We start from the raw sequence: 24,269 nt of genomic DNA, 5'->3' as shown, positions 1-24,269 counted from the left end.
AAGAGAATTGATTGAAAACTATGATGATGCTCTTATAATTCCAGGTGGAATATAAACACTTGACTCCTGCTGCTGCACTGGATTATGTTCGCTCCAGAAGATCTCGAGTGTTCTTGGCTCCTTCCCAGTGGAAGGTAAACAAAAATGTATGAGATAACAAATGCAGTTCTGTTTAGCTTCCAAGTTTAGATTTTTCCTACAGTTTTGTGCAACAACATACTACCTACTGCTAGATGATATACCTTTATTAAGCAGGTTGTTCAAGAATATAAGCAGCAGCAGATAGCATCTCTTGCACTCTCTGGTATTGTTGTACTGATCACCAAGGCTAATCTTTAACTTGAAGGGTATCGTAGTTGTTCTGATGAAAGTGTTGGTAAAGAGTTATGTTTGACCAAAAATATGGCTCTTGGTTCAAATAATTAAATTTATGTAATTATGTGTTAAACTTAGTTAACAATAATATTTCTAGATGTAGCTTTCAAGGGTGCAATAAACTTTAGATGGATTTGGTCAAATAGTGATAACAATATGCAATAATTGTTCCAAAAAGCATAAGCAATAATATAATATTTAATAACAATGAATAACAATAAATGGCATTTAAGTAAATAGGAGGATTGATTCACTCAATAAAGGATAAATTAGATGGTTGTTCCTCCAGTCAATAATGAGTGACAGACAAATCCTTGAATATTCGAGTTATTCTCAGATCTAATGAAAAATATTCGAGCTATTCTCGGATCTAATAAAAAAGTATGGAATAATATTGACAAGAATCTCAATGAAAATGTGTTGCTTGTATATTAGCAAGAGAGAGAGAGAATCTTTTTGTCAAAGTGTGTTCTTACAAATGAATATCGCAAGCCCTTATCATTGTCTCTCTTTTCTATTTATATGGGACATGTTCCTATGAAACCCTAACAGTACAAGCGTAGGGAATATCCAATAGAATATTACCTTTCAATATTCTATCTTATAAACTAGTCGTTACATTTCTATCAATGATACTCTACCTCGATCCTTATTGACATCTCGACCACGGCTCTCGCCGACTCTTCGACTATGGATCTTGTTTCTTCCTAGCCCATTTTGACTAACGACGACTCGAAAATTCCTTTTTTAGTATTATCTTGTCCCAAATATTATAAGGGCGAATTTTGACCCATACAGTTAGTCCATCCGCTCATTGAGGTCGTGCCCCCGTACGAGGTCGGTGAGTGGACAATGTCGTGCATAGTTGACAGGGATCGTGGTTGTGGAGATGGGACTACGTGGCTTTTTGTGGTCCGCATATTTTGAATTTATCGAATTGCTCGATAAATTATTTGGAGTTATCTGGACCATGAATAGAGGTGACACCATGGCCTCGTGCGTCCTAATGACTAGGGGTATTCAAAACCGAACCGAAACCGAAAACCGAACCGCAAAAGTGGCTTAATGACTTATTGGTATCGGGTTAATGGTTTAACGGATGGGGAACGGATTGAATTTATTTTATTAACGGCTTATCGGTTTGGGGGCGGATTATTTAATTTTCTTAAGGATAATCCGTTAACCCGTTAAGAATATATATATATATATATATATATATATATATATATATATATATATATATATATATATATATATATAATTTATATGTATCCATATGTTACTATGTATATTAAAGTAATAAAAATACCTTTCACACTTTCACTTCCACTGACCATTGCCATCGTATTACTATTTACTCTATTAGACCGGAAACCTTATTCTTAATATCTCTTAGAAACCCATATGCCAGCCCTCTCGCCTCTCCCTCTCGCTGTCTCGTATCTCCCTCTCGTCGTCAAGCCTCTCCCTCTCGCCATAGCCAGAGCAGTAGATGTAAGTTTCCATTAAGGCTATTTGAATAGGTTTGATGCTCATAACAATGAATAAAGCACTTATGTGGACCGATGACCGATATTTCTTACAGGCAGCTCAACCATAAGTGGAAGCTTATGTGTATGGGGGAAGACCCTGCTATTGATATTTGGATGGCCGATGTGACTACTCCTTCCTTGTTTCTTATAAATTTAGCTTACTTCCATTAGTTTGTGCTTTTTGTAGATTTATGTTAATTATCGTGCTTTTTGTAGATCTATGTTAATCATTAGCCGATTCTTGACTGCAAAGAATATACCTTTTCCCATCTTACTTGTTACTTAATTTGCGTATTAGTTTTATTACATTAGAATTGCATATTTGATTTTTGACTTTTCCATTACTTATTAGTGATTTTTTTCTGTATTCCTGAATATTTATGTTTTTCCTATTTGAACAAAGCTTGGTTTGAGTCTTTTAGTTGAGGATTTTATCTCTTTTAGCTCATTGCCAATCGTTTTGTTCAATAACTTAACTTTCATTTATTTAGTTGATATAAGCAAGATCTTTAACTGAATTTCCTCAAACTAACTAATGTTTTTGTCTTAATTTGATCTTGTGTCTTTCTGCAGATAGTTCCTTAATCTGTATCATTAACTCCTAAGTTGGTGCAAGCTCTAGTGTGTCTTCAAGATTGGCTTCGAAATAAAAAATTAAAATAACCTGTTAGTGTTGAGGAAGATCTTGATAAAATCGAGCATCTTGAACAAGGTAATAATATTGTTACTTTATTTGTTGCATATAAGTGTTGTGGATATGCTTATATTTATCGCACAACTCATTATTTTAATTTTTTTTCTTCAGATTTAGCTAGCGATGGAAAAGACCCTTCAGCAATTGACATGTAGTGTTATATATCTGGTAAGAATTCAAATTATGGATGTGCATCGGTTCTGTTTCATTATAGAAATTTTGATTTTTGATCATTTCCCATGCCCCGGTCTGTAGCACTGGATTTGTGTTTTGCTGACTCTCTTTGGATGGCTACCTGTTATTGTCTATGTTGTTTATGTCCTCACAAAGTGATCAGTCATCTTCCTTCCCTATGGTAATTCTTCTCAAATTTCATACAATATACTACTAGTATTTAGGCAAAATACAGAATAGTATATGATTCCTTTTCTTTGACCCAATATACTGCAAAAGAAATTGAAAAAGCAAGATAGTGCCTTGCAGGTACAAGGGTGGCCTTTCAGTTTAGAGCTTTGTGAAGTTGTTTGACAAGGAAATTAGTTAAGTTTCTTACAAGTGATTTCAAGTTTCTTCCTCTGTTATTGAAGGGATCACCGGAAAAATAAAAATCTGAGCATTAATGCATTATGCATGTGAAAGGATATTGTAACCGAGATTTGCTTTATACTTATGGTGTCTCTGTGATTTGCTTTATGACTACTTTGGACAGTGCTTAGTTAAAGCCACTCAAATGCTTTATGCTAATTAACACTTTGTTGTATTCTGACTTAAGACACAAAACTAATATGATTTTACTGTAATTATCTTCTTAGAACATTCACAAGGTTCTACACAACTTTTATGAATTATAATTCTGTCATTCTGTGAACAAGACCAACAAACTAGCTAGTTGAACGGTATACTTGGTGTTTTCAGTAGCCCTTTTATTTAATTTTAGTTCGGTCTCATAATAAAAGTAGTCAGTCCAAACAGGTTTTTTATTATCGGGTGGCTCGATAACCGCCCGATAATTGCTAAACCGATACCAATCTACCTGATATCTTATCTGGTGGCTAGCGAATTAATACATTTAAAAGTCGATAATCGATAAGCCAAGCCGTTAAGAGTAAATAACCGCCCGATTCGCCCGATAAGCAACCCTAATAATGATGCCATTTCCCGATGCATTGCATCGATTCAGGTGAAGCTCTTGATTGGCTTTGTCGGTTTGATTTTCGTGCTAATTATGTCCCATATTATTTCGATAATGGTACCTCCTAAACTTATAAATAGGGGAAGCTTTTCCGATTTTGGAACTTTTCAAACTCTTTCTTTTCCGCTATCACCAACTTGCCTTACTTACTTTGCAGAGCACTCCTTTTCTTCAATTTCTGAGGCTTATCATGTTCTTCATTCTTCTTCTTCTTTCGAAACCCTATGAGTAGGGTGTTCCTGCCACTGCTGACAACGAAGCCTTCCCATTGGTGGAAGAGATAATTCCACGCAACCCCGATTCGCGATCTAATTTCACCAAGTCCCCTGACGCCGAACCTAGGGCTTTTCGATTAGTGATGACGATGAAAGAATTAGAAGAGCTCAGGGCTAAATTCAATATTCCTAATCATGTTGAGTTGATTCCGGTAGGTGTGGGACGCTGTGATGACTCACCATCCTAGGTAATGCGCCTTCTACGCCTGCCCGTTCCAAGTTGGCTACATTCTTCCTCTTCTTCCATTGGCGGAGGAATTCTACCGTTATTACGGTGTTTTCCTATCTCATCTCGCGCCGTATGTTTACAAACTTATCCGGAAGCTCACCAAATTTGTCGAGCTGGTCAGGGTCAAACTAACGCTTCGATATTTGATACATCTCTTCGCCCCTAGCTTTTATAGGGGCGATGGTAAATATTCACCATCAAGGGGTAAATATTTGGTGGTGAAGACAAATGACAAGGCCAAACGCCAATTCTGGTTCAATTTCTTCTTTGTCAAGGCCGAAGACGTAGTGGCCAATGTCAACGGTTTTCCCGAGACTTGGAATTATACTCATAAATATTCGACCTCCTTGTAGATACTTGATTTTTTCCTTGTGCCCGACCACGGGTTTCAACTTCACGTCCCTTATTTGTGTAGCCAAGACTACGCATGTTCCTTCGGTCGCCGACAATTCCGATTGGGTTGGTCGACTTCTTCCTCATATTGCAGGGATTTGTGAGTGGTCGAGTTTTTTGAAGAACTTTTGACTTGCTCCCCTCTCGACTAGTAAGTTCCTCTTATTATTGGCATCATGGGTTTCTTTCTCTTTCGTTCAACTTTGCCAACTTTCCTCTCTCCTCGTATATTTATCAGCTTCGACCAGGGGGTCTTCAAGGAGGTCTAAAGCTTCCGCACCTGCCTTCCGTAAGATAAAGGTTGTTGTGTCTTCGGCGCTCACACCTTCTATGACTGCGGCCAATTCTGCCCACTCCTCGGTCTCTCCTGTTGTTGTGCCGGTGTTTCTTCTTTAGCCACGGAGACTTCAGTCGTAGAGCCTTCGACTTCTCCCTTGTACCCTCTCGTAGATGAAGAAGAGGAGTTGTTGCTGGGCGATGGGGACTTGATGCCTTGTAAGAGGAGGGTCGTGGGCGATAGGTTGGTGGCTGTTAATGTAGGAGATTGTGGCTTTAGCCTTCGGGAGACAGTCACAGTGATTATCAGGGAGAGCCCAAAGTCTAGTCCTAAGGCCGTTGGCTTAGAGGATATGGATATACGTCCCATTGAGCATGTGGTCGACGACGTGGTGGGAGAAAGTGGCCCTATTCTTCCAGGACGCGATGAGGGCTCATCTTCTGGTGTTACAGCGGATGCACCTCCTTCGGCGAGCAATGAAGGCAAGGCCGTCGCTGAGGAGGATGTCGGATCTGATTCTGATATGGACGCAGAAGAGCTAAGGATAATTGACGAAGGTCTTACTCAGGTCGAGGTGAGGTTGGAGGGGGGAATCGAGAACAATTACGATGGAAGAGCTGGAGAAGGCTGAGGCGGCGCGGTTGGAGGCTCTGAATAAGGCTGAGTCCATTGAGGTGGTGATTCGAGCTCTCAGTTCTGAATGGGAGAATGACTTAATGACAGCCAAGCTCAAGGAAGAACGACTTGATGAAAGGATGGGGGAGTTGGAAAGAGAGACCTATGTTCTCCATGATCTAGTGGTTGCTTTGGAGGCTGAGAAGGCCCAATTACTGGCACAGCCGTCCTCTTCCCGTACTTCGGATTTTCCCAATGTTTCTCGGGATTTATATGAGTAATGGATTTATGTATAGATTTGCATGTGGCGGGGTCCATCTCTGATCCTGCCCTTGAAGGTGTTCGTGTGAAGGCTCGCGAGGCTTGACTTGCTTGTGGGTATGATCATGCTACGCCTGAGGTCGGCGAATGTGATGACGAAGGTGTAGATCAACTTGAGGAGGCTGCCTGGTATGATACCGCATATATCCAGAGGGCGAAGGCGATGGTGGTGAGGGAGATCAAGATGGCGAGGGTGTCAGTGGCCGAGGCGGTGGGGAGCAGAAGATCATGATGCTGGTGATCAGTAGTTTTTCTTCTCTTTTTTGTAAACTATTGTGTATGTTTGGCGACATCTTCATGAGCCTTTGTAAAAAATATTTTAAGTATGTCATGCCAAAGTTTCTCTCTGCATATGCTTCTTTCATGTGGTTTACTTTCTGTACTTGTATGTTTTTTGCTTTCGTTGTTTGGCTGCCTTTGCACTCTTTTTTTTTGCGTTGAAAAATAGCCGAGGTCGTCGACTTGTTTAGTCGTGACCCTTCATTAAGCTGCCGAAAACCGATAGTTGTTTGTTCGAGAAAAGTCGAACATAACCTGAGTTTAATTATGGCCGAGGGCCGGTAGGTGTTAGTTCGAGTGAGGTCAAACATAACTTGAATTTAACTATGGTCGAGGGCCAGTGGGTGTTAGGTCGAGCGAGGTCGAACATAACCTGAATTTAATTATGGTCGAGGGCCGGTAGTAAATTTCGAACAAGGTCGAACATAACCTGAATTTAATCATGGCTGAGGGCCGGTAGGTGTTAGTTCGAACAAGGTCGAACATAACATGAACTTAAGAAAGATGTTCTGATAAATGTAACGTTTATTGCTTTGACATTATTGCTTTTGTTACATACTTGGAGAAATTTACAAATTTTTGGGTGTTGGCTGGTATTCGAGTCCTAGTCCTAGTCTATTTAGTCCTTTCATTGGTTGATCTGGAGAATAGTGAGAGGGAGATCAATGAAATAGTAACCACGGCCCTTCCTTTGTGTACTTCGACTCGAAATATTCCCTTCGTCGCCTCATTAAAAAACTCCTTGAGAAAACCCAAATGGAACAAAACTCAAGTGAGGGAAAAAAAAAGAGTACGGCTTGGGGGACGCTTCTTCTCTCAGAAGTTGAAGTATTTGAGGTAGCTAATATTCCAATTGTTTGGTAGTAGCTTTCCTTTCATTGTTTCTAGTTGGAACGAACCCTTGGTTGCTTCAGCTATGATTTTATATGGGCCCTCCCAATTTGTTCCTAGCTTGCCTTATCTGGGATCTTTGCTCGCTTGAGTTTTAGCTTTCAGTACGCAGTCCCCGACTTTGAGTTTCCTGGCCTTTGCTTTCTTGTTGTAATAACGTTCTGCTTGTTGCTTTTGGGTGACCATTCTTATTTAAGCCATATCTCTTCGTTCGTCGACTTCGTCGAGTTCCTGCCTTCTGCTCTCGTCATTACTTGCGTCGATCTCATAGGAGTACCTTAGGCTTGGTTCTCCGACCTTGACTGGTATTACTGCCTCGGTCCCGTATACCAAAGAGTAGGGCATCTCTCCTATGCTCATTTTCGGAGTTGTTCGGTAGGCCCACAATACTTTTGGTAGTACTTTCGGCCACAGTCCCTTGGCGATCTCAAGCTTCTTCTTCATGATGTTTAGTATTGATTTGTTGGAAGACTCTACTTTCCCATTGCCAGCAGGGTGGTACGGGGTTGAGAGTATTCTTTTGATATTCCATATCTCGAAAAATTTGGCGGTTCTCTTTCTCGTGAACTGGGTACGTTGTCACAACTGATTTCTTTAGGGAGGCCGAATCGGCATATGATATTTCTCCATAAAAAAGTGATTAATTTATGTTCCCATATTTAGGTGAATACTCCTGCTTCTACCCACTTAGAGAAATAGTCAGTTAAAACCAAAAGGAATCGTACGTTACCTTGCCCTGCCGGGAGGGGGTCCACGATGTTCATTCCCCATTTGATAAATGGCCAAGGTGAGGTGACCGAGTGGAGGTGTTCGCCCTCTTGGTGAATCATTGGGGCGTACTTCTGGCTTTGCTCGCATCTCTTCACAAAATCTGTGTCCTCATTTTTCATGGTGGGCCAGTAATATCCCGCCCGTATGAGGCATCTGACCAGTGTTCGGTTGCCGGAATGAGCCCTGCAATGGCCTTCGTGGATTTCTTCAAGGACATGCCGAGTTTGGTTTGGTCCCAGGCACTTCATTAAAAGGCCGCCGTAAGTTCTCTTATACAAGTCGTTGTGGAGGATATTGTATTTGGATGCTTGCATTCTCAGTTTCTTAGCCTCTTTTTATCGCATGGGAGTATGTCGTCCTGCAAGTATGTGATAATACGATTGCGCTAGTCCCAAGTTAAGTTAATGGTTCTTACATCGATTTGACTAGCGAGGAGTTGAGGAGATGGACCACATTTTTGTCTCCGGTTGTGATGCTTTTGGTGGCTGTGGCTAGTTTAGCGAGGTCATCTGCGGCGTTCTATGCTCGTGGAATTTGGTCGAGCTGACATTCGTCAAACTCTGGCAGCAGCTTGCAGATTTCGGTCAGGTACTTTTGCAATCTTTATTCCTTGGTTTGGAAAGTCCTTGTGACTTGGTTGACTACGAGCTGGGAATCACAGTGTAATTTTAACCATTTTGCCCCATACTTGATCGCTAGTCTCAATCATGCAATGATGGCCTTATACTCGGCCTTGTTGTTAGTCATATCTGGGCACCTTATGGACTGGCAAATTACTTTGCCTGTTGGGACTTTGAGTACGAGTCCCAGCCCGGACCTCGATGCGTTGGATGCACCATCGGTGTATAGGACCAAAAGGTCTTGTGTTTGGGGGGAAGTTTGGACAGCTTCCCTTTCGACTTCAGGTATTACTTTTGTGCTGAAGTCGACGACAAAGTCAGAGAGCACTTGTGACTTTATCACCGTTCATAACTGGTACATGATATTTTGCTCGCTTAGATTGATAACCCATTTGGCCATCCTTCCCGATAGCTTGGGTTTATGTAAAATTCTTCTTAGGGGGAAAGTGGTGACGACCGAGATGGGGTGACATTGGAAATATGGTCTAAGCTTTCGTGAAGCTACGACTAAGGCCAAAGCTAGTTTCTCGAGGTATGGGTACCTTGTCTCGGCATCGAGTAGTGTTTTGCTAATATATTAGATAGGAGATTACGTACCTTTGTTTTCTCAAATTAGGACTGCGCCTACAGTTACCTCGGACACAACTAGATAAACGAGGAGACGCTCCCCCTAATCTGGTTTTGAAAGCATGGGCAACGATGACAAGTATACCTTTAGTTCCCTCTGAGCCTAGACGCACTCTGAAGTCCACTAGAGACTGTTATCTTTCTTAAGTACGCCAAAGAATTTATGGAACCTATCTGACGATCGTGATATGAACCTTGATAGGGCAGCGATGCGACCAGTCAACCTTTGGACCTATTTTTTGGTAGTCAAGAGTTCGGGTATCCCCTCGATGGCTTTGATTTGGTCAGGGTTGACCTCGACCCCTCGTTGTGATACCAGGAAACCTAGGAACTTTCCTGAGGATACGCTGAATGCAACTTTTCCGGGTTCAGTTTCATTTTGTACAGTCTAAGTATGTCGAGTTCTTTCATATGGTCGACGTGATCTTCTCCCCTTTTGGACTTGACCAGCATGTCAGCTATATATACTTCCATTGTTTTACCGAGATGGTCCTTGAACATCCTTGTCACCAACCTTTGATAAGTCGCCCTCGCGTTCTTTAGTCCAAAGGGCATGATCCTGTAGCAATACGTTCCTTGGTGGGTGATAAACGTGGTTTTTTCCTGATCTTCCTCTTCCATGAAGATCTAGTTATAGCCCGAGTAAGCGTCCAAGAAGCTTAGTAGCTCATGCCTGGCTATTGCATCAATGAGTTGGTCGATATGAGGCAGTGGGAACAAATCCTTTGTGCGTGCTTTGTTTAAGTCTGTTAAGTCCATGCACATCTGCCATTTCCCATTATTCTTTTTAACCATTACTACGTTGGCGAACCACTTGGGGTACTTCGACTTCCTGATGGAACCATTTTCTAATAGTTTTTTCACCTCCTCGTGCACTACGTCATTGATTGTAGGATTGAATTTGCGCCTGACCTGCCTCACCGAATGGTGGATGGGGTCGACGTTTAATTTGTGTATGGCGATTTCCTTTGGGATGCCCGGCATATCTGCATGGCTGAAAGCAAACAAATCCGTGTTAGCTTTTAAGAATTGACTGAATTTGGGCATGTGGCAACGATTTGTTTTGCAACGGTTCCATAACTGTTGCAATAGAATGTCTATAGCAACGTTTTTAACCGTTGCATAAGAATCTTTAAGATATTAAGATACTTTTCATATAAACCATTGCATTACTATAATAACCGTTGCTGTAGAGAAATCTATTGCAATGATGTTTTATAACCGCTGCAATAGATATATCTAGGGCAACTATTCCGTGTTTTTTCCCTATTGCAATGTTTTTCAATTCCCTTCTAATTTTCCCCAAAACAGAACTTATTTTAAGCGTCTCTTTTTCCAGTTTTTTATTTCACTTTGTATGATTTTCCAAATATACTTAAACACACATATAACATTTCTCAATATAACCCATCGAATCCTTCTAAAAAAACACATCAAACAACTTCTAGAAACCCTCCCATCGAGTAAAGGCACAATGCCGACCCAGTTCTTATTGAGCAAAGGGAGATCTCGTATCTAGATTTAGCAAAGGGAGATCGCAGATCCATATTTCATCGATTAAATCCAGAACGTCGATTATATTTCATTTTCAAGATTCTTTGGCCTAGACTTCATCTCCTATTTTTGGTCCAAAACGAGAATCTATAACTTGTAATCAGTCCTTTACACCAACAATCATCATATAAAATCAATTGTAGAATCCCCAAATTCATCTTAAACCAACTCTTCAGCAATTGTAGTTTGAAGTCATGGAGATTTAGAGACGTGTTATCAAAACTAGGGTTTGCAGATTTATCGAGATCCCTGGTAGGTCAAAGTATTTGGTAAATTTTACTCAATTCAAGGTCCGTTTTGTCACGCCCCGAACCTAGGGGCGAGACCGGCACCCGGTGCCTCACCTAACCTAGCATACCAACTTGCGACTAAGGGACTCTAAATATATAATGTCATAACTTGTCCACGGGCCACATTGCAAGACACTTTACGAAGCAAAATATAAAACTGAACGAAAACTAGCACTGACTAAACATCAATAAAAAGTTGGGCTGACAAGGCCGTCATAACTACTACAGCTAACAAACCTACAAATTATACATACCAGGCCTACAAGCCCAACATACTGCACTAGCTGACAGGATATGTCTACAAGCCTCTACTGATGGATGTATTATGATCGGAACAGGGTCTCGACCTACCCATAACATATATACATACATACAGAAGATGTACACAAAACCCTAGACCCGACAACTCCGAAGGACGTAGAGCTTATCGATCAGGCTGAACACGGGAAACACCTACTGAGGAGGTCTACATGTATGTCTATCTGAACCTGCACGCATGAAATGCAGCGTCCCCAGAAAAAGGACGTCGTACGAAATAATGTACCGAGTATGTAAGGCAATAACATAATTGAAAGCTGAAACTGAACTGATAATATAATAACTGAAAGTAACTAGGAGTCAAAGATGATCTGGAGATATACTTACCTATTGATACTAATTCAACTCCTTCAATATAGTAAGTAAAATAAATGTTCGGCCCTATAAGGCTCGGTACATATAACTGCTCGGCCGTAGTAGGCTCCCTCATAGGCGCTCCACCACACTAGGCTATGTATCTCGTCCATCTTGGGCTCGCTCATAGGCGCTCGTCCATAGTAGGCTCGGTATATAACTTATCATCTGATAAGAGGTTGCCCAATAGGGGCTTGCCCATAGATTATAGCTTGATGGTGGTGAAAATATTGTAATACTCTGTGTGTATATGTATATATAGACAATCTGATCTCTTGACTGGAAGAAAATAATACTTAACTGGATATAAAGTCCCGATAAGGGAGAATACTGTAACTTATGAGACTAGGATAATGTGAATAAATTCATGAATACGAATTTCTCATTATGTCTCATTGTCAAACATATGTAGTTACGGGATCATGCCAAAATGAAGGAAAGGTTTAGCCTTAACATACCTTATAACAATCTTTCCAATCACCAAGTTTAACTCACCTCTTCGCACCTTAATCTACAACAACGATAATAATACTATCATTAAGTTACGAAATGTACAACTATGGCACAACGAACGACAAGCTTATTTTGTATTAAAACGGGCAGTATAATCCCTACTTCTCCAAATTCAAGATAACACCAACAACACCAAAAAAACAACAATAAAAACATACATACATTATTTTCCAACCTTATATATACCACAAAATACTACAAAATATCCCAACATACCCAATCTCTTCATATACAAAACGACCACTATAGTAGTGTCAAACAACCCGAAAATCATACGACGAACGACCAGCCCACCACCCTGAATTTATGTGGTATTTCTCCACACCCTTCCTACTCCAAAACTCCACAAAACAGTAGTAAAATACACAGCCCAACAGTAACACAAAATAGTCCGCTACAAGTGAATAACTCAAACTCACGGCTTCCGATCACCGTCCTGTGAGTTCTTACAAATATAGAACGGCTTACTATGCATTTACAGCAGAAAAAAATGGATGAAAGAGAGCAGTAAACTTACCTTATTTTCTGGATAGCTCAGCTCCTATATTGGGACTTCAAACTCTAAGTTTTACCTCCAATTAGAACTTGAAAGGGAGAGAAAATCAATTGGGGTTTGTGGAAAATAATTGGGAGGCGTTTTGCAGAACTTATGTCTGGTTATTATGCCCTATTATCAGTCTAATATAAGGAGGAGATGGGCCTTTAAACATGCTTCTTTGGACGTCCCGAACTGGCCATATTTGGACTCTCATTTAAGCAAGTAGGTGACAATCTGCGCAGTCTCGCAAAACTGCCCATATCTCTCTACTCTGATATCGTATTGACAAACGGTTTAAGTTAGAAACTAGACTCATAAATATTCAATTTTATGGTTGTAAAATCCCATAACTCTAAGTATATTAAGAGAAAATCTCAGTTACATTCGACCCAAAGTTTCAATAAAACTTATGAACGTAACTTGTGATGACTTTTATCGACTTTTGTTCCATCACTCGCTTGAATTCAAAACATAACACCTGACTATTATACGACTATCATAACTCATAACATAACCACCGTATAATGTTAAGCACCCTAGTCTCACCCCAAAAGTACATGTTATAAAATTCCCAACTTGTCGACCTTCGACGAAACATTATTTTCTTCAATTCCTTTAGCTTCTGAACCTTCCAACCCTCTTTGTACTTGTTGTTCATGATCTTCAATATTTGTAACCTCCAAGGTAACATTATTAACTTACTTTATATATTTTCAAAGATGATCTCATTTTTGGTCCTACATTAGTTTGCTCACGACGTAGTTTTACGTACGAAAATATAAGGTGTAACATCATTCCCCCCTTGGGAACATTTGTCCTCAAATGTTTACTCTTAGAGACTTTGGAAAAGTTTTTGCCAGAGTCTCCTCCGTACACTAGACTAAAACCAACCTGCACGCAGCTAGAAAACATACTATGCATACCACACATGGCCGATGTCTATAAATAGAAACATATTGCCTCACACAGTCGTAAATCATAAATACTGAAAGTCAGGAAATAAGAGCTTACCTGATGACCTACTAGCCTGAATAGAGTTGTGTTTTAGCATCCCATCTCGAGCCATATCTTCAGTTTGAAATAGGTGGGGGTATTTAGACTTCATTTCTTCCTATGCTTCCCATGTCATCTCTTCCACATTCTTGCTTCTCCATAAAACCTTCACGGAGGCTACCTCTATATTTTATAGCTTGCGGATTTGTCGGTCTAGGATGACGACTGGAATTTCCTCGTATGACAAGACCTCCATAATCTGTACATCATCCGTGGGCACCACTCTGGTAGGATCACCAATGCACTTCCGTAGCATAGATACGTGAAAACCCGGATGGACTGACTCCAATTCTAAGGGCAATTCTAACTCATAAGCTACTTGGACCACTCTCCGAATCATCCTATAAGGCCCAATATACCATGGGATAAGCTTTCCTTTCCTGCCAAACCTCATCATGCCCTTCATATGGGATACCTTTAAGAATACCCAGTCATTAACCTCGAACTCTAAGTCTCGTCGTCGCACATCAGAATATGACTTCTCACAACTCTGAGCTGACAACAGTCGCTCCCGGATAAGTTTCACTTTCTCTACGGCCTACTGAACCAGTTCTGGCCCATGTAACCCAGATTCTCCAACATCAAAACACCCTATAGGAGATCTACACTTACGCCCATACAAAGCCTCGTACAGAGCCATCTGGATACTGGAGTGGTAATTGTTATTATATGCAAACTCGATAAGAGGTAGATGTTCATCCCAACTTCTTTTAAAATCCAACACACATGCTCGTAACATATCCTTGAGCGTCTGAATTATGCGCTCGGCTAGTCCATCAGTCTGTGGATGAAACTTTGTGCTGAGATTCACCTGAGTCCCTATACCACTCTGAAATGACCTCCAAAAATGTGTTGTAAACTGGGCCTCACGGTCAGATATAATAGATACGGGTACTCCGTGTAGATGCATTATCTCCTTAATATATAACTTTGCATAATCTTCTGTTGCAGATGTAGATCTGACCAATAGGAAATGAGCTGATTGTGTGAGCCTATACACTATCATCCATATAGAATTGAACTTACGATGAGAACGAGGCAAACCCGTGACAAAGTCCATGTTTACCGCCTCTCATTTCCATGTCGGGATCTCTATAGTCTGCATTAGCCCTCCGGGCTTCTGATGCTCTACCTTCACCTGCTGGCAACTAGGACACTGGACGACAAACTCAGCAATGTTCTTCTTCATATCGTTCAACCAGTACACATCCTTAATGTCATGATACATCTTCGTCGACCCAGGATGAATGGAGTACCACAAATAATACGCCTCTGACATAATCCTGTCTCGTAGCCCTGCTATATTTGGAACACACAGACGACCCTTATATCTGAGAACCCCATCTCCCTTGAGCTCTAACAACGGCTTCTTCTTCTGTGGAACTTGCTCTCTCAACTCGACCAACTCTGGGTCCTCGTACTGCCTTTCCTTGACTTCAGCTATGTGAGATGATTTTGCAGTGTTTTGGAGTACAACTCCACCATCGTCGGAATCTACTAACTGAACCCCCAAACAAACCAACTGATGAATCTCTCTAGTTAATTGTCTTCACTCGGCCTCTACATGTGCTAAGCTACCCATAGATCATTGACTTAAGTCATCTGCTACAACATTAACTTTCCCAGGGTGGTAGATAATGCTAACATCGTAATCTTCCAATAACTCAAGTCATCGCCTCTGTCGCAAACTCAACTCTTTTTACTTGAAGATATATTGCAGGCTTTTATAATCTGTAAATACATCAACATGAACACCATATAAATAATGTCTCCATATCTTAAGTGCATGGACAACCGCAGCTAACTCGAGGTCGTGGGTTGGATAATTCTTCTCGTGCTTTCTTAACTTCCTTGAAGCATACGCAATTACCTTCCCATGTTGTATCAAGACACATCCTAACCCATCACCTGAGGCATCACAATACACGGCATAACCCTCTGGACCCTCTGGAAGTGTTAGAACTGGCGCTGACGTCAACTTATTCTTAAGCTCTTGGAAACTCCACTTGCAAGCCTCCGTCCACTGAAACTTAGTTGCTTTCTATGTCAACTTCGTTAATGGTGCCAAAAGGGAAGAAAAACTCTCTACGAACCTCCAGTAATATCCTACTAAGCCTAGAAAGCTACGAACCTCTGTCGGAGTGGTAGGTCTAAGCCAATATTTCACGGCCTCAATCTTCTGAGTGTCTACCTTTATACCTTCATCGGATACAATATGCCCCAAGAATGCTACAGACTTCAACCATAACTCATATTTAGAAAATTTAGCATACAACTTACGATCACGGAGGGTTTGGAGTACCGCTCGTGGGTGGTCTGCATGATCATCCTCTGAACTTGAATAAACTAGAATATCATCAATAAATACCATCACGAACAGATCTAAAAATGGTCGGAATTGGCTATTCATCAAGTCCACAAATACGGCGGGTGGATTTGTCAACCCGAAGGGCATGACAAGGAACTCGAAGTGGCCATATCGGGTTCTAAAGGCTATCTTCAGAATATCTTTCTCCCGGACTCTGACTTGGTGGTATCTCGACCTCAAATCTATCTGTGAAAAGAATCTAGCACCCTACAACTGATCAAACAAGTCATCGATCCTTGGAAGTGGATATTTATTCTTAATAGTTACCTTGTTCAGCTACCTATAATCGATACACATCCTCAGCGAGCTGTCTTTCTTCCGCACAAACAGTACCGGTTCACCCCCAAGGTGAGGTACTAGGCCTGATGAAACCTTTCTCCAGCAAATCTTTTAACTGCTGCTTCAACTCCTTCAATTCGGTAGGTGCCATTCTATACGGAGGGATGGATATTGGTTGAGTTCCTGGAAGCAAATCGATGTTAAAAGAATACCTGGAAGCTCATTTGGAAATACATATGCATACTCTTTGCTGCGGGAATAGACTGAAGTTTAGGTATCTCAGCATCTACATCTCTAACTCGCACAATATGATAAATGCACCCTTTTGCGATTATTTTCCTTGCCTTCAGATAGGAAATAAACCTACCTCTAGGTGTCTCTGTATTACCTACCCATTCAAGGACTGGCTCACCCGGAAAATAAAATCTGGCTGCGTTTTCTCGGCAATCAACTGTAGCATAGCAAGATGCCAACCAGTCCATGCCCATGATAGCATCAAAATCCATCATCTCTAGCTCAAATAGGTCGGCTGAGGTCTGACGATTACAAACTATCACCGTACAACCTCGGTAAACCCGTCTAGCAATAATCGGTTCTCCACCAGGTGTAGATACTGCAAAAGGATCACTTAGTATTTCAGGCACTATACCAAACTTTCCTGTGACAAATGGGGTAATATACGATAAAGTAGATCATGGGTCTATCAAGGCATAAGCATCATGAGAGCAAATGGTCAATATACCTGTCACAACGTCTGGTGAAGACTCCTGGTCCTGTCAACCCGCTAAAGCATAGATACGGTTCTGATTACCACCTGAACTGGAACCTCTACCTCGACCTCAACCTCTACCAGCCGAAGACTGAGACTCACGCCTTGAAGGATGCACATACATAGATGATCCTGTTGCTGAACTCGTTGGTTATGCCATACCCCCAGAATCTCTATTTGGGAAATCTCGCATCATATGCCCCGGACGCCCACATGTATAACAAGCATCAGAACCTGCTTAGCATTGGCGCAAGTGTCCTTTACCACAAATGTCACACCGCGGCAGAAATGACCATGTCTGCCTTGAACCTCGCTGTCATTGCAAATCCGATGCCCGTGAGCTCTTACCTGGTCCTGACTGAGTATAGAGGTCATACCTTAACCCTATAACTGAGGTGGCGGAGGCCTAGGTGGCCGTCCGAAGTACTGGGGCCTATAAGTACCTTGAGACTGCTCCTGAGACCTGGAAAATCTCATCTTCTTACGTTGCCCTTGCTCAATCCTCTCTGTACCCTGATGGCGACGCCTACCCCTTTCTATATTTTGAGCGAATGCCTGAATCCAGGAGATATCCATACTATCCTGTAATGTAGTGGTGGCACATATCTCGGTCAACTCTGGCGCTAACCCTACTATAAACCTGTGGATCATGTCCCGCATAGTGGCAACTATAGATGGTGCATATCTGGCCAATTAGTCAAAACGGAGACTATACTCTCGAACACTCATATTGCCCTACTTGAGGGCTAGAAACTGATGGACCCGAGCCTGTCGGATCTCCCGCGGTAAGTACTGGTCAAGGAAGGCATCTGAAAAATTCTCCCAACTAGCTGGAGGTGCATCACGTGCCATGGACCACTCCCATCCCTCGTACCAAAGAATGGCTATATCTCGGAGCCAAAAAGTTACTAGCTCAACTGCCTCTTTCTTTGTGGCATGCATAACCCAAAAGATCCTATGAAGCTTATCTATGAAATCCTGCGGGTCCTCCCTCTGATCTATCCCATGAACTCTGGGGGACTCAAAGCAATAAACTCTCAGACCCTTGAACTTCCAGACCCCTTAGAAGATCCTGCACTAGCCGATGCCCTAGCTTGTTGCTGGGTAGCTACCAACTGTGTCAACAAATGCACCTCACTCCTCAAGTCTTGATCTGATGGAAGTGGAGGGGGAACTGGGTGTGCGATATCCCTAGGAATCTCCTTAGGTGGTGGAGGAGCCGGTAATGGCTGAGTAGGGGTTTTTCCCTGGGCCTCAGACTAGGACCCATCTACAGAGGGTACGCTGCTGGTCCTTTCACCTATTGTTGTATCTCCCCTCTAGCTAGCCGTAGTCTTCCTAGTCACCATCATTTGTGTATGCAACACCAATACGTAAGTTCAACTCAAATTTCCTATAACTCAGTTCTACATCACGATTTAGATTTGAAAGAAGGGTAACCAACTCCTAAATGCCCTGTAGTTCCCAGCTTATATAATGTGGTACACAACACATCTATAAAAAAGACCCTACTAGACATGGCTTGTAGACTCCCTAGGAGAGAACTGCTTTGATACCAAGTTTGTCACGCCTCGAACCTGGGGGCAAAAACTGGCACCCGGTGCCTCACCTAACCTAGCGTACCAACTTGCGACTAAGGGACTCTGAACATATAATGTCATAATTTGTCCATGGGGCCACATTGCAAAGCACTTTACGAAGCAAATTATAAAATTGAACAGAAACTAGCGCTGACTAAACATCAATATAAAGCTGGGCCAACAAGGCCGTCATAACTTCTACAACTGACAAAGCTAACAGGATATGTCTATAAGCCTCTACTGATGGATGTATTGTGATCGGAACAGGGCCCTGACCTACCCATAACATACATACATATATACAGAAGATGTACACAAAACCCTAGACCCGAAAACTCCAAAGTACGTGGAGTTTATCGATCAGGCTGAACTCGGAAAACACCTACTGAGAAGGTCTACATGTATGTCTATCTGAACCTGCACGCATGAAATGCAGCATCCCCAGAAAAAGGACGTCGGTACGAAATAATGTACCGAGTATGTAAGGCAATAACATAATTGAAAGTTGAAACTGAACTGATAATATAATAAATGAAAGTAACTGGGAGTCAAAAATAATCTGGAGATATACTTACCTATTGATACTAACTCAACTCATTCAATATAGTAAGTAAAATAAATGTTCGACCCTATAAGGCTCGGTACGTGTAACTGCTCGGTCGTAGTAAGCTCGCTCATAGGCGCTCGACCATACTAGGCTCTCTATCTCGGTTATCTTGGGCTTGCTCATAGGCGCTCGGCCATAATAGGCTCGGTATATAACTTACCATCTGATCAGAGGTTACCCAATAGGGGCCTGCCCATCGATTATAGCTCGATGGTGGTGAAAATACTGTAATACTGTATATATATATATATATATATATATATATATATATATATATATATATAGACCCTCTACTCTCTTGACTGGAAGAAAATAATACTTAACTGAATATAAAGTCCCGATAAGGGAGAATATTGTAACTTCTGATACTAGGATAATGTGAATAAATCTATGAATACAAAATTCTCTTTATGTCTCATTGTCAAACATATGTAGTTACGGGATCATGCCAAAATGAAGGAAAGGTTTAGCCTTAACATACCTTACCACAATCTATCCAATCATCAAGTTTAACTCGCCTCTTCGCACCTTAATCTACAACAATAATAATAATACTATCATTAAGTTACGAAAGGTACAACTATGGCACAATGAACGACAAGCTTATTTTGTATTAAAATGGGCAGCATCTCCCCTATAATCCCTACTTCCTCCAAATTTAAGATAACACCAACAACACCAAAAAAAAACAATAACAATATATATATACATTATTTTCCAACCTTATATACACCACAAAATACTACAAAGCATCCCAACACACCCCTCTCTTCATACACAAAACGACCACCGTAGTAGTATCAAACAACCCGAAAATATTACGACGAACTACCAGCCCACCATCCTGCATTTATGTGGTGTTTCTCCACACCCTTACTCCTCCAAAACTCCACAAAATAGTAGTAAAACACGCATCCCAATAGTAACAAAAAACAGTCCACAAAACAGTCTGCTATAAGTGAATAACTCGAACTCACGACTTCCGATCACCGTCCCGTGAGTTCTTACAAATATAGAACGACTTACTATGTATTTACAGCATAAAAAATGGATGAAAGAGATAATTAAACTTACCTTATTTTTTGTATAACTCAACTCCTATATTGGTTCTTCAAACTCTATGTTTTACCTCCAATTAGAACTTGAAAGGGAGAGAAAATCAAGTGGGGTTTGTGAAAAATTTTTGGGAGGATTTTTGCGGAGCTTATGTCTGGTTATTATGCGCTATTATCAGTTTAATATATGAAGGAGATAGGCCTTTAAACAGGCATCTTTGGACGACCCGAACTGGCCCATTTTTGGACTCTCATTTAAGCAAGTTGGTGACAGACTATGCAGTCTCGCAAAAATGCCCATATCTCTCTACTCCAATATCGTATTGACAAACGGTTTAATGCGTTAGAAACTAGACTCATAGATATTCAATTTTATGGGTGTAACACCCCATAACTCTAAGTATATTGGGAGAAAATCGCAGTTACATTCGACACAAAGTTGCAGTAAAACTTATGAACGTAACTTGTGATGACTTTCATCGACTTTTGTTCCACCACTAGATTGAATTCAAAACATAACATCCGACTATCATACGACTATCATAACTCATAAAATAACCTACTTAGCATGTTAAGCATCCTAGTCTCACTCCAAAAGTACATGTTATAACATTCCCAACTTGTCGACTTTCGACGAAACATTATTTTCTTCAATTCCTTTAGCTTCTGAACCTTCCAACCTTTTTTGCACTTGTTGTTCATGATCTTCAATATTTGTAACCTCCGAGGTAACATGATTAACTTACTTTATATATTTTCAAAGATGATCTCATTTTTTGTCCTACATTAGTTTGCTCACGACGCAGTTTTTACGTACGAAAATATAGGGTGTAACACGTTTTCTCTTCCCTTTCTGTTTTTATATGTGATATTGCATGTGATTTTACAGTTATAATGCTCCTAGATTTTGGATTTAATGAAAGTGTTTGGTTGTTATGGGTATGACCTTAATCAAGTTAATATGATGTTCAATGAATGAAATTGGGAATTTATGTCAGGTTTTAATTATTCCTACTACCTGGAGTTTCTTACAATTTATATGGTTGTCTATGTTCACTCTTCTCTGGTTTGAACATAGATTTTTCTCAAGCATTTTTGTCTTGAGCCTCTAAAGTAGATTTAGATGAGTTTCTTTAAGATTTTGTGAAATTTTTCAGTGGTTTTGCTTGTTTTTGGAAGGTAGTTTCTCAATTTTTTACACTTGCAAAGGTATCTATAATTGACAATACAGGAATGGAGTGAAGGAGCTGAACTATGTGAACAATTATAGAGTGTCAAAGTGATTTTAGCTCCAGATTAAGTAATAGTTATATCTTTACGAGTTGGTGATTTTTAATTATTATTAAAGCATCCATGAAAGAACTTTGGTCATTGTGTTTTGTATAGGGTTAACTTTCTTTTCCAGTTCGAAATATGCCTACCATCATAAGCATTTTGTATTTTGAGTTTGTTGTTACCGAAACTTACTAGTAATATTTAATTTACTAACGAGAATAGTCTACTTGTATGATGAGAGCTTGATGAGAATGTATTAACTTATTAGTGGAAGCTAGTTTCTTCATGGTAGTAATTTTTATTGTTCTGATGATTTTTTTTCCTTTGAGCCTTGAGTTGAGAAATTGGAGAAAAAGAAAAGAGAATGAATATATAAACCTTGTGTGATGGAGAAAAGCAAGAGAGAAACAATATAGCTATATAAAAACTTGTGTGAGAGAGAGAAAAATAAGAGAGATCCAAGTGACTTTCTTATTGAGTAACTAATCCTAACACTTGTTATCCTGCTGCATTATTGAGTAACTAATCCTAACACCTACTATCATTCACTTCAGTACTATTTCTTTTATGTTATATATTGGTATTCAATCATAAAAAAGTAAAATAATACTAGCTTAACTATCCGGGGTGAATTCTTTTAGATAGAAAACCGTGAGATAAAAATCTTTCGCGATACCTGCCTCTTTGGTTTTCTATGTTTTTTATTTCATGTGAGATTTTTGTTAGAGGGATTTACTGATTCATATGAAAATTGATATTTTAGAAATTTAAGATTCATATTTTTTTTCTTTAATGGATTTACTGATAAAGTTAGGATGGCTAGCCCAATTATTATTGTAGCTTGTGTATGAGCTGCAGGACCATAGCTGCAATAGTAACCAGTCCATAAGTTGTTGTGTCAGATACCCCAGTAGCCTGCTTGAATTTCGTATCAAGCGATGAAAGTTTGAAGCAAATGGAGGTTTGTTTTTGGAGTATAGGCTATAAGTCACTATTGACTTTCTGAAGAAAAGATAAGTTAATTATTTGTAATTCTTGGTTTTAGACTACTGTTCAAGCTCTATGTCAATTATTATTTGGTTACGTTATTGTGAGTTCCTGATTATTTGTGCGTCATGACTTGTCTTGGGATTAACAGAGCTGCTAGAAGCTTATGTCAAGAGGCAATAGATTTGGAATTAAGCATTAAGGAATAGCAGTTACTGGTCAGATTGGTTTTTCTAACAAGGTACATATCTTAAAAGACTATTATCCTTTAGTAGTGTGTGCAAACTTTCTGCAATTGATATAGATCAATTCTACAAGTGCAAAAAAAATTTATCTTTTATTTTAGACGCTTCATAGTTGGTCAACTTTTCTGGTCACCTGAAAATGGATCCAACAGACGAGGTCATGCTATAAAATTAACGGGTAGATACTCTCTGAACTAAACAAAAATATATATATGTTGCACTAAAAGGGTGTAATTAATCTTCATTTAAAAGTATAACAGGAAAATGCAGTCTATTAGTAAGATTAAATGACTAAACTTTATTTAAAAGCTTTAGCTGCTCAAGATGTAGCTAAGGCTGCCTTTGCAGTAGGAAAAGAGCAACCTGTAGCTATTGAAGCCAAGGAAAACCTCGAGTAAGTGTCTATGATTATTGTCCAACATGAAAAACCAAAGATAGGGTGGTAAAATCTTCCTCACTTATAAATTATAGTTTCAATTTTCTATAGAATTTATACTGACATAGTGTTTAGTGATTTTATACTTTATTATTTGGAGTGCTTACAACATCAATTAATTGATGGCTCCTAGAAATGATTGGATGTAATATTTACATCTATAAGAAGAAAAGATTTCCTTTGATATTGAGATCTCAAAAAATTAAAATATTTTTGGGGTAATACTGCTTGTGAATATATTCTTTTATGAAATATCTACTAATTATTTATTTATAATTTTTTGTAGGCGAAGCAAATGAATGAATGATAGACAATAGCAGAGAAGAACTTGGATGTATTAGTGATCGTTGATAGAGTTTCAGATGTTCTAGGAATTATTTATTTTTGAACTTTTTGAAAACTTAAGTATGCCATTATATATTTTGATACACAAGTTGAATATTTTGGATTATGATTTTATTGATCAATAGTTTTCTTTTGTGATTTATGCAAATCTCAGAGCATTATATTTTATTACATAGGTTAATTACTTATCACAGCCAAATAAAAAGGTAAATTCTCACATTATTAAGTTGTTGCAATAGGTTCCAAAACCGTTGTAAAGGACTTAATAAAGTGTTGCAATACACTAGGAAACCGTTGCAATAGCCTTACAAATTGTTGCAATAGTCTTAACAAACAGTCGCAATAGCTCGTAATAACCGTTGCTTTATATGCATAATAACCGTTGCAATATCCTCAACAACCGTTGTATGAAGTGATATTGCAACAGGTACCCACTACTAGAAATTCGGGAAAAATCGACCAAGGTCGACCGACCAACTTTGGTCAAATTTTCAATATCCTCAATTTTTTTTTTTACGAAACCGACCAACTTTGGCCGGTTTTCTTTGGCGCAAAAATGCGGGAAACTATTTTTGAGTCCCGCGAAATTTATATTTCAAGAAATCGACCAAC

The 24,269-nt window shown here is 39.8% G+C and overlaps 1 long non-coding RNA gene and 1 pseudogene across 1 annotated transcript; both read left to right on the top strand.

Moving 5' to 3' along the window:
* LOC138897997 (phosphatidylglycerophosphate phosphatase PTPMT2-like) overlaps nucleotides 1-2,492 on the top strand; it is a 75,978-nt pseudogene extending 73,486 nt beyond the window's left edge.
* An 8,003-nt stretch (nucleotides 2,493-10,495) lies between these two features.
* On the top strand, nucleotides 10,496-23,790 carry LOC138896710 (uncharacterized). The gene is made up of 3 exons (XR_011410108.1): nucleotides 10,496-10,935; nucleotides 22,503-22,872; nucleotides 23,599-23,790. It is a non-coding gene; the product is annotated as an uncharacterized lncRNA (long non-coding RNA).
* Nucleotides 23,791-24,269: the final 479 nt, after the last annotated feature.

The sequence above is a fragment of the Nicotiana tomentosiformis genome, chromosome 8 (assembly GCF_000390325.3).
Source record: "Nicotiana tomentosiformis chromosome 8, ASM39032v3, whole genome shotgun sequence".
NCBI lineage: Eukaryota > Viridiplantae > Streptophyta > Magnoliopsida > Solanales > Solanaceae > Nicotiana > Nicotiana tomentosiformis.
The sequence above is the reverse complement of the archived record's forward strand: the minus strand, read 5'-3'. Positions and strand labels throughout refer to the sequence as shown.